This window comes from Carcharodon carcharias, chromosome 2 (genome assembly GCF_017639515.1).
Source record: "Carcharodon carcharias isolate sCarCar2 chromosome 2, sCarCar2.pri, whole genome shotgun sequence".
In the NCBI taxonomy this organism is placed as follows: Eukaryota; Metazoa; Chordata; class Chondrichthyes; order Lamniformes; family Lamnidae; genus Carcharodon; species Carcharodon carcharias.
Window position 1 is genome coordinate 30907107 of NC_054468.1, and position 15553 is coordinate 30922659.

Below are 15553 nucleotides of genomic sequence, written 5' to 3' on the forward strand. Positions count from 1 at the left end.
TCATTAATTCCAAATGGCTCCTAGATTCATGAAACATTACAGCATAGAGAAAGGCCACATGGGTAATCAAGTGTTCTGTGTACTGCCTTTCCCAACTGTGCCATAAGATCTCAGGTTGCTAACGTTTGATGAAGGGACAAAAGAGAGCAGCTTTCTGCAGAGATTACTTTTTTTCATGTTTAATAGCTGCGCAGAACCAGAACTGCTGCTGTGCCTAGACCAGAACTCACTTCCTTTTCTCCCGAGTGCAGAGGTTTTGTGAGCAGGTGCATTGGGAATCAGGACTATAGGGGCGAATCACAGCTCCAAATAAATGGACAAGCTGTGCATGGATAAATAATACAGCCATATCCAAATTGGACTCTTAAAAGGACAAATCCTCTTCCTCCTTAAGGGAGATGTATAAAAATAAGAAAGGAGTATCTAAGTAGCAGGCCTCTTTTTCCTTCCCAGTTTGAAACCCACTCCAGACAAGCACATGATCTAGGCTGATGCTGCAGTGCAGTACTGAGGGAGAGCTACAATGTTGGAGTTGTTGAATTTTGGATGAGATATTAAACAGAGGCCCTGTGTCCCCCCTCAGGTAGACATAAAAGATGTTGTGACACTATTTTGAAAATAGCAGGGCAATTCTCCCCCTTGTGCTGGTCAATATTTATCCCTCAGCCAACGTCACTAAAAAAAATGCCCAGTCATTATCAGATTGTTATTTGTGGGAGTTTGCTGTGTACAAACTGGTTGCTGCATTTCCTACATTACAACAATGACTACAATACATCCTTGGCTCTACAGCACTTTGTGACAGCTTGAGTTCATGAAAGGCAGTTTATAAATGCAAGTCTTTCTTTTCCTTCAGTTTAATGGCCTAGCTGCTGACCAATCTCCTAAGTGAAATGGTCTAGATATCAGCATGAAGCGGATGCTAGACCAATAGGAGCAGCAGACGGCAGTCGCCAGGGCCCATCTGGAATGGTTCACAGTCCTGGACTTCAAGCGGAGGATCTGACAGGGACTGTGGTTGGGAGAGGTCGAAATGTGCCTGGAACAGGGAAGCCTATGGTTTCCTGAGGGAAGCCATAAGGATACATAAAAAAAAAAACTTACCTTTATAGGCCACTTCTAGCCCTGAGCCCACTAACTGAGGAAAGCCAGCACAAACACTGCTCACTCGTTCAGGCTAACATTGCATTCAGGCCCTGAAGACATCAGAACCCAATCTGCATATTCAACGAACGACATTGCCGGATCTTTGCCACACGCATTGTAAAATTACAGCTGGTGAGATTGGGGAGAGAAATCAATGGCTGAATTCCTCCAGCCCAATTTAACTGCACCTGCCCAGTTTCCACACAGGGAGAGTGATGTCAAAATTCCCATAGAAAGATGCACACAGCATACACTTATTTGTTAGCTTCATGCCCCTCACTCGACATGAAGTCCCACCTCAGAGATCTGCCAGTCAATCTAAGTCCCAACACCCAGCAGCGCCACCAGGACCCAGTGGCCACTGTTGGGATTACATGCAGTCCCCAGATTCTAAGTTCCGCAGCCAGGTTATAAATGTGGGGTTCTCACGGTGGGAACAGGAGAGGAGATCCGCAGGGACTGGTGCATGGAGGTTCTGATGGGAAGGCCAAGTGGGGAATGAGCACCTGGGGAGGTGGGTGCAGGCCTTAGTGGGTGGCACCCGAAGTGGAAAGGGGGATATTGAGAGAATTCCACAGGCTCACCACCCTCTAAGTGAAGTAATTTCTCCTCATCTTAGTCTTAGTCTCAAAATGCCTACCCTGTATCCTGAGATGGTGACACTTGTTCTAGACCCCCAGCTAGAGGAAACATCATTCCTGCATCCAGTCTGTCCTGTCCTGTCAAAATTTTATACATTTCAATGAGATCCCATTATTCTTCTAAACGTCGGTGAATACAGGCCTAGGTGACCTAATCTCTCCTCAGACAACAATCTTGCCGTCTCAGGAATTAGTCTGGTGAACCTTCGCTGCACTCCCTCTATGGAAAGCATATCCCTTCTTGTGTAAGGAGGCTAAAACTGCACACAATACTCCAGGTGTGGTCTCACCAAGGCCCTGTACCGCTGCAGTAACACATTCTTGCTCCTGTACTCAAATCCTCTTGCAATGTAGGTCAACATACCATTTGCCTTCCTGACTGCTTACTACACCTGCATACTTGCTTTCAGTGACTGTTGTACAAGGAAACCCAGGTCCCTTTGTACATCAACATTTCCCAATCCATCACCATTTAAATAATACTCTGCCATTCTGTTTTTCCAACCGAAGTGGATAACTTCACACTTATCCATCATGACTGCATCAGTCATGTGTTTGCCCACTCACTCAACTTGTCTAAATTGCTTTGAAGCCTCCTAACATCCTCCTCACCACTCACATTCCCACCTATTATTACGTTTGATTCCCTCATCCAAGTGCTTGACATATACAGTAAATAGCTGGGGCCACAAGCACTGAACTCTGCAATGCCTAACTAGTCGCCTGCCCCTCTGTCTATTACCTGTCTGTTAACCACTTCTCAATCCATGCCAATATATTAGATCCAATCCCATGTGCGTTAATTTTGCCACTAGCCGTCTATGTGGGACTTTATCAAAAGCTTTCTAAAAATCTAAATACACCATGTCCACTGGTTCTCCCTCTTCTGTTCTGCTATTTACATCCTTCAAAACTCCAGTAGGTTTGTCAAACATGATTTTCCTTTCATAAATCCTTGTTGACTTTGTCTAATCCCGTTAATATTTTCAAAGTGTATTGTTATCACATCCTTTATAATACATTCTAGCATTTTCCCTACTACTGAGGTTAGGCAACCAGTCTGTAATTATCTGTTTTTTTCCCTTCCTCTTCATTTAAATAGTGGGGTTACATTTGCCACCCTCCAACCTGCCGGGACTGTTCCAGAATACATACAATTTTGGAAAATGACAACCAAAGCATCCACTATTTCCATGGCCACCTCTTAAGGTACCATGGGATGTAGGTTATCCGGCCCTGGAGATTTATTGGCTTTCAGTCCCATTAATTTATCCAGCACTATTGTCTTAGTAATACCAATTTCCTTCAATTCCTCCTTCTCAGTAGACCACTGATTCCCTCGCATTTCCAGGAAGTTATTTATGTCTTCCTCTGTGAAGACAGAACTAAAGTAGTTGTTTAATTATTCTGCCGTTTTCTTGTTCTCTATTATAAATTCTCCTGTTTTGGACTATAAGGGACTATATTTGTCTTCACTAAACTTTTCCTTTTTACATATTTATAGAAGCTTTTACAGTCCGCTTTTATGTTCCTTGCAAGTTTACTCTCATATTCTATTTTTCCCCTCTTAATCAATCCATTGGTCCTCCCTTGCTGAATTCTAAACTGCTCCCAACCCTTGCTATTTTTTCTAGCAACTTTACATGACTCCTCTTTGGATCTAATACTATCTTAATTTCTTTCGTTAGCCACGGTTGGGCCACTTTTCCTGTTGTGTTTTTGCGCCAGAATGTATAACTGGATGTATAACAGAATGCAATTTATACATTCATTCCTTAAATATTAGCTATCACCTATCCACTGTCATGCTTTTTATTGAAGTTCCCCAATCTATTATAGCCAACTCACCCCTCCAACCTTCGTAATTTCCTTTGTTTAGATTTAGGACCCTAATTTCATATTGGACTACTTCACTTTTCAGCCTAACCAAGAATTCTATCATGTTATAGTCACTATTCCCTAAAGGACCCCGCACAACAAGATTACTAATTAAACCCTTCTCATTGCACAACACCAAATCTAGGGTAGCCAGTTCCCTAGTTGGTTCATTAACGTACTGGTCTAAAAAAGTTATCTCGTACACACACCAGGAATTAATCTGCCACAGTATTATTGCTAATTTGGTTTGCCCACTCTATATGTAGATTAAAGCCACCCATGATTACTGTAGCACCCTTGTTACATGCATCTCTAATTTCCTGTTTAATGCCATCCCCTACCTTACCACTACTGTTTGGCGGCCTATATACAATTCCTACTAATGTTTTCCACCCATTGTTGCTTCTTAGCGCCACCCAGACTGATTGTGCATCTACATTTTCTGAGCCAATATCCTCTCTTACTATTGCACTGATTTCATCCTTAACTAACAACGCTACCCCACCTCCTTTTCCTTTTTTCCTGTCCTTCCTAAATATCGAATATCCTTGGATATTCAGTTCCCAGCCTTGGTCACCCTACAGCACTGTCTCTGTAATCGCAATCATAACATATCTGTTAACATCCATTTGTGCTGTCAATTCATCTAGCTTATTGCGAATGCTCTTTGCATTCAGATCCAATGCCTTTATACATTTTTTTAAACATTTTAACACATTTTTTAGTACTATGGCCTTATTGCTGCTTGCCCTTGTTTCCTTGCCTTTTGTTTTCTACTTTTTTGTCTTTCAATTCTATCTTTGTTTCCCTCTCTTGTGTCTCCCTGCTCAGGGTCCTATCTCCCTGCCATTCTAGTTTAAACCCTCCCCCAGAGTGCTAACAAATACCCTGATGAGGATATTAGTCCCGGTCCTGGTGGGATGCAACCCATCCAGCTTGTACAGGTCTCATATTCCCCAGAATCGGTCCTAATGCCTCAGGAATCTAAATCCCTCCTACACCATCTCTCTAGCCACGCATTCATCTCGTCTGTTCTTCTATTCCTGATCCCGCGAGCACGTGGCACTGGGAGTACTCCTGAGATTAATACCATTGAGGTCCTGCTTTTTTAAATTTATTTCCTAGCTCCCTAGATTCTGCAATCAAGACCTCATTCCCTCTTTTTACGTCGTTATGTTGTTGGTACCGATTTGGACCATGACCCCTGGCCGTTCACCCTCCCCCTTCAGAATGTCCCACAGCCGCTCAGTGACATCCTTGACCCTGGCACCAGGGAGGCAACATACCAACCTGGTGTCATGTTGCAACCGCAGAAAGGTCTTATCTGTTCCACTTACAATAGAATCCCCAATCACCATTGCTCTTCCATTCTTTTTTCTCCCCCGCTGTGCAGCTGAGCCACTCGTGGTGCCATGGATATGGCTCTTGCTGCATTCCCCTGAGCAGCCATCTCCCCCAGCAATATCCAAAACGGAAAATCTGTTACAGAGGGAGATGGACCCAGATAACTCCTGCATTATTTGCTTTGTGCCTTTACTCTGTCTGGTGGTCATCCATTCCCTTTCTGCCTGTGCACTCTTTATCTGTGGTGTGACCACCTCACTGTATGTGCTATTCACGAAGATCTCGGCCTTGCGAATGCTCCACAGTGACTTCAGCTGCAGCTCCAGCTCTGAAATGCAGATTTTGAGTAGCTGCAACTGGAGACACTCCCTGCATATGTGGTCACTCTTGACACTGAAAGTATCCGTGACTTCCCACATCGCACAAGAGGAGTATTCCCGAGCTCCCCTGCCATGACCAACCCTTAAGTTACTCCCTTTACTTTTACTTCTAGTTTAAGGAATATTAAATATATATTAGGGATCTTACTTCTTATACTTCAAACACTACTTAATCTAAACTAAAGACCAATTTTTATTTTAAGGACTGGACATAGAAATACTCACCAGGTCCTACTTACCAAGGCTGCCGCTCCTTTTGCTCTGGCTCTTGGTCCCACTCTGGTCTCGGACCTGGTTCCCTTCAATCTGTAAGATCGCCGCTCCTCTTGTGTTATCAAATGCCAAAAGCAAAAGTGCTTCTCTTTCCCTTCATCACCCAACTCCCAGCACTCTATTCCAAGTCACATTCAAGTGCTAAGTCACACTAATTTGGCTGACTTTATGTGCTCCTAAGACAAAGGCAAGCTGACCCAGTTACAGAGGAACCAGTTTTAGCTGCTTCTTTAACTAACTAAGCCTGACTGCTCACCCAGTGGAGACCTTGGTAAAACCCTGTTTAAGACTGGGAACTTTAGAATTTAAATTGTAGATTTCAGTTAAATGCTAACTACAAACAAAATTAAATTTTTACAAAAAGATTTTAAAAATAATTAAGACTCATAACTCACCATCCACCAGCATGGCATTAGACATGGTGAAGGTGCACCCATCCCCATTGACCCTGCAAAGGCCTCCTCACTAACATCTGGGGACTCGTTTGATAGCTCTCCCAGTTAGGGAACAACAACTTAATAGAGTCATATCCACAGAATCATATCTTTCAGCCACGTCTCAGACACCTGCTTTACCAATATAAAATCAGTAAATGCTGGAAATACGCAGCAGGGCTGCTAGCATCTGTTGGGAGAGAAACAGAGTTAATGTTTTAGGTCTGGGACCTATCATTGAGTTCCGATGAAAGGTCCCAGTCCTGAAACATCAACTCTGTTTCTCTCTCGTCAGATATTGCCTGACCTGCTGAGCATTTCCAGAATTTTCTGTTCTCATTTCAGATTTATAGGATCGGCAATATTTTGCTTTTGACATCCATCACCATTCCTGGGTATATCCTGTCCCGCAAGCAGTGGTATAAAATCAGGAGGGAGCAGCCCTCAGTCCTCTACATTGATTCCAGAACCCATGAAGTCTCATGGCATCAGGTCAAGCATAGGCAAGGTAAATTCTTGGTTACCATCTTCACCCCTGCTTCAACTGCTGAATTAGGACTCCTCTATGTTGAGCATCACCTGGAAGAAGCACTGAGTGTTACAAGGGCACAGACCATTCTCTGGCTGGGGAACTTCAACGTCCATCACCAAGAGTGACTCGGTAGCCACTATTGACCGAGCTAGCCATGTTATGATTGACAGATCTACCACTGGACCTGCGGCAAGGAGCAATAGAACAAATAAGAGGGAAAATTTTCCTTTACTTCATTTTCATGAATCTATTCAAGACACTATTGGTAGGAGTGAAACCTTGAGGAAATGAAGTGCCATCTTCATGCCGAGTACATGCACTCCATCATGTTGTGTAGCATTACAACCATGCTAAATGGGATAGACTCAAAACTCGGCATCCATGGCATGTTGTGGACCACCATCAGCAGCAGCAAAATTGTATTCAACCTCATGGCTGGGCATATCCATCACTCTACCCATTACCATCAAGCCAGAGGATCAGCCCTGGTTCAATGACAAGTATAAGAGAGAATGCCAGGAGCAGAACCAGGCATAGTTAACAATGAGATATACAGAGTTACATAAATGCTAAACAGTGGAAGTAGCATTCTACAGATAGAGTTAAGCAATCCCACAACTAGGGCAGAATTTTATGGCCCCCGTCTTGGCGGGGGTGGGGCTTTAAAACGCAGCGAGCAATTCAGAAGTCAGCGGGACCATAAAATCCCATTGGCATAAAATTCCACCCGCAATGTTCAGATCACAGTTCTGCACTCATGCCACATTCAGTCATGAATGATGGTGGAAAATAAAACAATCAATGAGAGGAGGAGGCTCCACAAACATCCCCATCTTCAATGATGTTGGAGTGCAGCACATAAATGCAAAAGGTTAGGGTGAAGCATTTGCAGGCATCTTTAGTCAGAAGTGCCGAGGGGATGATCTATCTTGGCCTCCTCTTGAGGTCCCCAGCATCACATGTCAGTCTTCAACAAATTTGATTCGCTCCACTTGTTATCAAGAGATGACTGAGTGCACTGGATACAGCAAAGGCTAAGGATATTGTCAACATCCTGGCTATAGTACTGAAGACCTATGCTCCAGAACTAGCAGCACAGCTACAACACTGGCATTTACCCAACAATGTGTAATTGCCCAGTTTTGTTCTGTCCACAAAAAGCACGGCAGATCTATCCACCCAGTTACCGATCCCATCAGTCTACTCTCAATTGTCAGCAAGGTGACGAAAGGTGTAGTCAACAGTGCTAACAAGTAGCATTTACTCAGCAATAATCTGCTCAACTGCCTCTCGCAAACCTGTTTTGGGTTCTGCCTGACCTCATAACAGCCTTGGTCCAAACATGGACAAAAGAGCTGAATCCCAGAGGTGAGGTGAGAGTGACTGCCCTTGACAGCATTTGAGCAAGAGTCTTATCAAGGAAACCTAGTAAAACTGAAATCAATGGAAAACAGGGGGAAAACGCTCCACTGGCAGGAGCCATAAAGACAAAGGAAGATGGTTGTGGTTGTTGGAGCCCTAAGTCATCACTGCAAGAGTTTGTCAGGATAGTGTCCTAGGCCTAACCATAATCAGCTGCTCCATTAGGGGGGCAGAGATTGGGATCCTCTTTGATGATTGCACAGACTTCAGTTCCATTTGCAGCTCCTCAGATAATGAAGCAGTCTGTACCTGAATGCAGCAAGACCTCAAAAATATTCTGGTTTTGGCTGGTAAGTGGCAAGTACCATTTACGCCACACCAATGCCAGGCAATGACCATCTCCGACAAGAGAAATTCTAACTACCTCCCTTGACTTTCAATGGCTATACCCCCACCATAAACATTCTGGAGTTATCATTGACCAGAAACTTCACTGGGCATCCACATAAATACTGTAGCTGCAACATCAGATCAGTGACTGGGAATTCTGTGGTGAGTAACTTATCTCCTAACTCCCCAAAGTCTGTCCACTACCTACATCATCTGACCAGTTCATTGGAAGTGCAATGGAATACTCTCCACTTGCTTGGATGATGGCAGCTGCAAAAGCACTGAAGAAGTTCAAAATCATCCAGGACAAAGCAGCCATGCATGACTAGCGTGCCATACACCAACTTAAACATTTACACCCTCCACCATCAGTGTATTGTAGTTATAGTGTGTACCTTCTACAAGATGCACTGCAGCAACTCTGAGGCTTCTTTAGCAGCACCTAAAGCACATTCCAAACTTGTGACCTCGACTACCTAGAAGGGCAAGAGTTCCATCACCACCTGCAAGTTCCTTTCCAAGTCACACACCAACCTAACTTGGAAATATGTCGCCTTTCTTTCATCGTCGCTGGGTCAAAATCCTGGAACTGCCTCTCTAACAGCCAATGGATTGCAGAAGGTGACACACCACCACTTTCTCAATGGCAGTTGGGGATGGCCAAAAACTTTGGCCTGACCAATGCTGCTCACATCCCAGGAATGAATATTAAAGGTGTCCTGATATGCAATCTGCTTCCAAAATCGGTGACAGTTCATTTCATTCATAGGCACAAATGCAATAAATTTGTTCATAATTTGCTATTTTATGACACCTTCCAGTGCAACACAGGTAGGTGGGAGAGGATTGCACAAATCACATGGCAATTCTGTTTCCTGTCCTTTAATCTGTTACTTGGGACTTGCTCAGTTTGTTGGCAATGGTATGTGCAGTCTTTGTACCGAATAATTAATTGCATATCCAGGCTCAGTCAAACTCTTACTCCTGATGGTTGTAACCTTTGTGGATCAAAATACCTGGCATTGAACGTTTGGAAAATCAGTTTGAAATGTAGGCCAGTTGGAAATAATTTGCTTCCTTTGGGAAGACGTTGCTGAATAATCTGCATGTAACAGCTAAACCGGAATACTCAATGACTGTTTAATAGTTTGTTCACCCAGCAAATCTGAATGAGCCAAAAACTAAAACTGACACAAGTGCTCCCTCCATACTCTCAGGACCAGTGAAATATATCCTGAAGCTCAAATGGCAGCTATTTAAGAGAGCCTCCTACAAGAAACAACCGATGGAATTGAATTGCCAGTGCAGGCACAGGCTGAAGGTTAGAGACTGGTTTTTGCCTCAGGTTGGTTCTGATTTAAGAACAATGCTGTAGCTGTAGTGATAAATCAGTCCTGCAACTACAGGTCATTCACGATGATTGAATAATACAGGAGCATAACCCCATATTGTATGTATACATTCATGTGCACAAATCAGCTTCACTCATACCCTTCAGGAAGCCACTATGTCTCACCGCACTCAATATATTTGTTACCAAATTTAAGCTGTGTGCCATTGTAGGTACACACTGCAACCACAAGTATGGCAAGTATGTAAGAATATCGTTAGTCCTTGCATTCAGTTCCAACCCATTTTTGACTGTGGCTTTGTCTTGGTGACCAGAAGTTCTGGCACCTCTAAGCAGTAGAAAGTTCCAAAACTACAATCAATGTCCACATGGTATTTGACCACAGAATCATCATTCTGCATTTCAGTGACCATTATCCAGGATAAAGGGTCATGACACCTTCAATGTGCAATCATGGAATCACTGAAGGAAGAAAAATAATTTCCAGTCTCTCTACCTTGCCCCAAAGATAAGGTCTAAGGATGGGAGCAACTCAGATCCCTTACACCAACTTGCTGGCACCATTCTGCCATGGCCATTTACCTAGCGGTGAGATTAGGGTCAGCAGGACTATCCATCACAAGAGTCAGGTAGCCATTAAGGGGAGTTAATGTCCTATTAAAGCCTATTGCCAGAGGCCGACTGGAAATTTCATTGGGAATTAGACCAGGGAAGCAGGTTGGAAGCAAACTGGGGGCCAGCGCTCCAGGCAGGCTTTGAGCACCTCCTTGCCTTCCCGGCCACAGCTAGCAGCCATAGCCATCCTGTGGAGGGGGTTCCCCCTCCATAATGGCATTTCAGTAGCTGAGGCCATTTTATATTTTATAAGTTTTAAAAGTTGCTGAGAGGGTGCCTCAAGATGGAGGTGTCCTCTGTCTGCCTTACCTTCAACAGCAGGCTGCAGCTTCTTCCAAATGGAGGGCCTCCTATTGACCTTCCAGCTTTGAGAGCCAGCCCGACATCCATAATTACACACGAGTCCATCCTCAGACCACAAATTGGCAATTCAGGGAAGATCACTGCCAGGTAACTGTTGCCCACAAAATGCAGGGAAGTGAGCCACATTTGACCCCAAAATTGGGTTCCCAACCCAAGACTCAAAATCCTGCCCTAGGTATCAATCTGTTCAAACTGGGGCAACATTCAGTAAATCAGTGTTTTTCCCGAGTATCTGAGCACTCTTGCAGTTTGCCTGTGGTCGACACTCCGAATTACCAGTGACCTTATTTGTTAAAATGAGAGCCAGTGGTGAAGGACCTGAAATTGCTGTGCCTGGGATGAGTAAGACACAATTCAATCATGCACAGTAACCATCAGGATCAGCTGATTAAGGTAGAAGGTTTTGGATACAGAAGAGTCCACTGTTCTTCAAATTCAAATTTCTGAAGGTAGGAAATGATTTTAAAGCAGATTTCATTTTTTAACCATTCCACCTGTAGACACCTGCACTCACTTCAGACCATTTCTCACAGAATCAAATCAGCAGCAGATAGTTGGACCCCTCACCATGCCACCCTATCCACTGTGGGGTCTTCCTAAGATTAAAAATGGCAGTCTCTATGAGAGCCTATTCTCATTCTTCTGAGTGATACCTGAGAGCTGGGGTTTCAGGAGGTGATTGGATGCTTATCAGCAAAGCTCAGTGGACTCACTACTTGTTAGTTTGCTTCTTGGAAGCTTGGAGTCACCCCCCTGGTTCCTCTGGTTTTGGTTCAATGAAGCGGGATGTCTGGATGTGTCTCAATTGTATCAGAAAGAAGAGAGATTGAGGCAAAGTGTGATTCAGCATTTCTTTGGACAGCGCCAGTACTATGCCTGAATTAGATTTGGTGATTGCAAATCCTGACAGTTATTATTTTAACACAAGTGCCTTTAATTTTGTTTGGTTTAAACTAACAGCTGCAGCGTCTACTTTACAGTCATTGACAACTAAAATTAAAGCTACACATTCCTACTAAGATGCGTAATATGGGAACGTTGTGATCTAATTTAAACAGGAATTAAGGCATGTAAACAATACTTCTGATGATTGAAAAAAATAATTTCAGATTCCCTGGGACCACATGGGTCAGCTTGAAGGGTTTTTTTGTTACAAGTTCATGTGTACTGTTACTTTCATATGACAGGAAAAGCTTCCTATAAAATATGTAGTTTAGCCAGCCATTCGATAATGTGTGATAACAATTCAAGGAAACTATAATTGTTACTTATGTTATAAATCTGTGCAGAAATGCCACAAATAGCACTCTGATTTGCAAAACATTTGATGTCCAATTTATAGACTTGCTGCTTAAGTTTAAAGTATGCCTACTTGGAACAATTAACCAGTCCTGCTAAATGACACATCCCATGATATCTTCATGGAGACACAGTGGTGTAGTGGTTATTTCAATAGCCTAGTAATCCAGAGCCCAAGCTAATGCCCTGGGGACACAGGTTCAAATCATACCATGGCAACTGGTGGAATTTAAATTCAATTACTAAATCTGGAATATAAAACTAGTCTCAGTAATCGCTTGTTGTAAAAACCCATCTGGTTCACTAGTACATATGACTACAGACCCCCAGCAATGTTGTTGACTCTTAACTGCCCTCTGCAATAGCCGAGCAAGCCATCCACTTCTAGGGCAATTAGGGAAGGGTGACAAGTGCCAGTGACATCACATCCCATGAAATAATTTGAAAAAAAACACAAGGTGCAAGATCACTGCATGGTAATCCTAAAGTTGAAGTGTTCCCCATCACTGTCATAATACTGCTGCTGCATTGACAAGCAGATTAAAAGCTAAAGAAACCATAATTGTTCTGTTAATTACGTTCCAGTGAACACAATCCATTGCAAAGATGCTCAGCATTTCAAGGCAGATGCTCATTTCCAGGAAAGCTGCCTTTGGTCCTATTTTCCTGCCATTCAAAGAATGAAAATCCATGGGGCAAAGATCAGAGGTCAGTTCATGAGTATACAAACCATGCCACTCCAAATTTGACCAAGGTAAAAGCTTGAAAAACTATTTCACATCGACCTAGGTATCCAAAGAAATGCTGAATCACACTTTGCCTCAATCTCTCTCCTTTCAGATACAACTGTAACACATCCAGACATCCCTCTTCATTGAACCAAAACCAGAGGAACCAGGGGGATGACTCCAAACTTCCAAGAAGCAAACTAACAAGTGGTGAGTCCACTGAGCTTTGCTGATAAGCATTTAATCACCTCCTGAAACCCCAGCTCTCAGGTATCACTCAGAAGGATGAGAATAGGCTCTCATAGAGACTGCCATTTTTAATCTTAGGAAGACCCCACAGTGGATAGGGTGGCATGGTGAGGGGTCCAACTATCTGCTGCTGATTTGATTCTGTGAGAAATGGTCTGAAGTGAGTGCAGGTGTCTACAGGTGGAATGGTTAAAAAATGAAATCTGCTTTAAAATCATTTCCTACCTTCAGAAATTTGAATTTGAAGAACAGTGGACTCTTCTGTATCCAAAACCTTCTACCTTAATCAGCTGATCCTGATGGTTACTGTGCATGATTGAATTGTGTCTTACTCATCCCAGGCACAGCAATTTCAGGTCCTTCACCACTGGCTCTCATTTTAACAAATAAGGTCACTGGTAATTCGGAGTGTCGACCACAGGCAAACTGCAAGAGTACTCAGATACTCGGGAAAAACACTGATTTACTGAATGTTGCCCCAGTTTGAATAGATTGATACCTAGGGTATCACATCAAGGATAACAGCATTTAGCAAAAGGAAGTTTTGCCAATTCTAACTGATAGAACAAGAAATACAAGAACCATTTTATAATAAAGATTTGCTGATGAAACCCATTCAGTTTCAGAACAGACTTCTATCTCTTCTCAGAAGAGTCTTGCTTTCTTTTATTGTCTGTTCTTCTCATAGCAGCTTCACTGATTGTCTCTTCTTAACCTACAAAGACAGCCTCACATTATATCAAGACAGCCACGTACACTTTCAAGGCATCTTGTCAGACTGCTTAAAGGGCCTGGGTGTGGTAAGATTTACTTTGTATCCAACTTTTTCCACAACTAATCTGGGGATGGTAACTGCTGGACGTGGATGTAGAGAGCGAAAAGGTGTTCCATTCGAAAAATATCAAAATAGCCGGGAGCAGCTTACACCTGATTCCTGTTGTGTCCCTGCTTACCTCTCTGTCACCACCATATTAGCTCTACTCTTGAAGTTACCATTGATGAGCTGCACAAGAACTTCAAAGAACCAGCAATGAAGAAGTTCCATTATGTGGAGAGACTGAGGTTGTACTCTGTGGAGTAAGAAAGGGTCAGGGGAAATTTAACAGAGGTATTCAAAACCATTAAGGGTTTTGATAGAATAAATAAGGAGAAGCTGTTTCCACTGGCAGAAGAGTCAATAACCAAAGGACACAGACTCAAGGCAATTGATAAAAGAACCAGAATTGAGATAAGAGAATATATTTTTTTTACAGAGCTAGTGGTTATGATCTGGAATGCACTGCCTCAAAGAGTGGCGAAAGCAGAATCAACAATTTTCAAAAGGGAACTGGATAAATATTTGATTGGTAAAAATTGACGGGGCTAAGGGGAAAGAGTGGTACGACACAGAAGTAAAGAGAAGGGGATTTTTTGTTTTGGAATGTGGGTGATGGATTTTTTTCCCATCTCTAGTTGCCCCGAAGAGGTGGTGGTCAACCATCACTTGAACTTAGAACATATGAAATCAGAACAAGAGTAGACAATTCAGCCCTTCTAGCCTGCTCCGCCCAATAAAATCATGGCTGATCTGTTTGTGTTTTGATTTCCACATTGCCAGCTACCCCCGATAAGCTTTGATTCCCTTGCCTAATAAGAACCTACCTACCTCTGCCTTAAAAATATTCAATGACCCCGCCTCCACCACATTCTGAGGCACAGAGTTCCAAAGTTGCACAACCCTCAGGGAAAAAAAGTCTCCTCATCTCTGTCCTAAAAGGGTGAGCCCTAATTTAAAACAGTGCCCCCTAGTTCTGGACTCACCCACAAGAGGAAACATCCTTTCCATGTTCACCTTGTCAAGTACGTTCAGGATCTTAGTTACTTCAAGCAAATCACCCCTCACTCTAAATTCCAGTGGAAACAAGCCCAGTCTGTCTAACCTTTCCTCATAAGACAACTCACTCATTACAGGAATAAAAACAAAAAACTGCGGATGCTGGAAATCCAAAACAAAAACAGAATTACCTGGAAAAACTCAGCAGGTCTGGCAGCATCAGCGGAGAAGAAAAGAGTTGACGTTTCGAGTCCTCATGACCCTTCAACAGAACTGTACCTCATTGGGCTCTTACCTTGGTAATCAGTCTCCCATATGGGACCTTATCAAAAGCCTTGCTGAAGTCCAAGTAGACTACATCAAATGCATTGCCTTCATCTATACACCTGGTCACTTCTTCGTACTAAATTCCATTTCTCATTAGGTCTGAAGAAGAGTTGTACGGACTCGAAACATTAACTCTGTTTCTCTCTCCACAGATGCTGCCAGGCCTGCTGAGCTTTTCCAGCATTGTCTGTTTTTATTTCATGTTTCCAGCATCCTCAGTATTTTGCTTTTATGATTTATGTCAGTTATTTATAATCACTCCACTACTTTTTTCCCTGTTGAAGGGTCATGAGGACTCGAAACGTCAACTCTTTTCTTCTCCGCCAATGCTGCCAGACCTGCTGAGTTTTTCCAGGTAATTCTGTTTTTGTTTCACTTGTTACAGGTATCAATCTATTAACCGCCTTTGAACCGCCTCCAATGCATTT

At 43.0% G+C, this 15553-nt stretch overlaps 1 protein-coding gene across 1 annotated transcript in view; it reads right to left on the reverse strand.

The window, feature by feature from the left end:
• The window catches only part of megf6 (multiple EGF like domains 6), a 360806-nt gene that overhangs the window by 133386 nt on the left and 211867 nt on the right, over positions 1-15553 (reverse strand). The gene's annotated exons all lie outside the window — the stretch shown is intronic.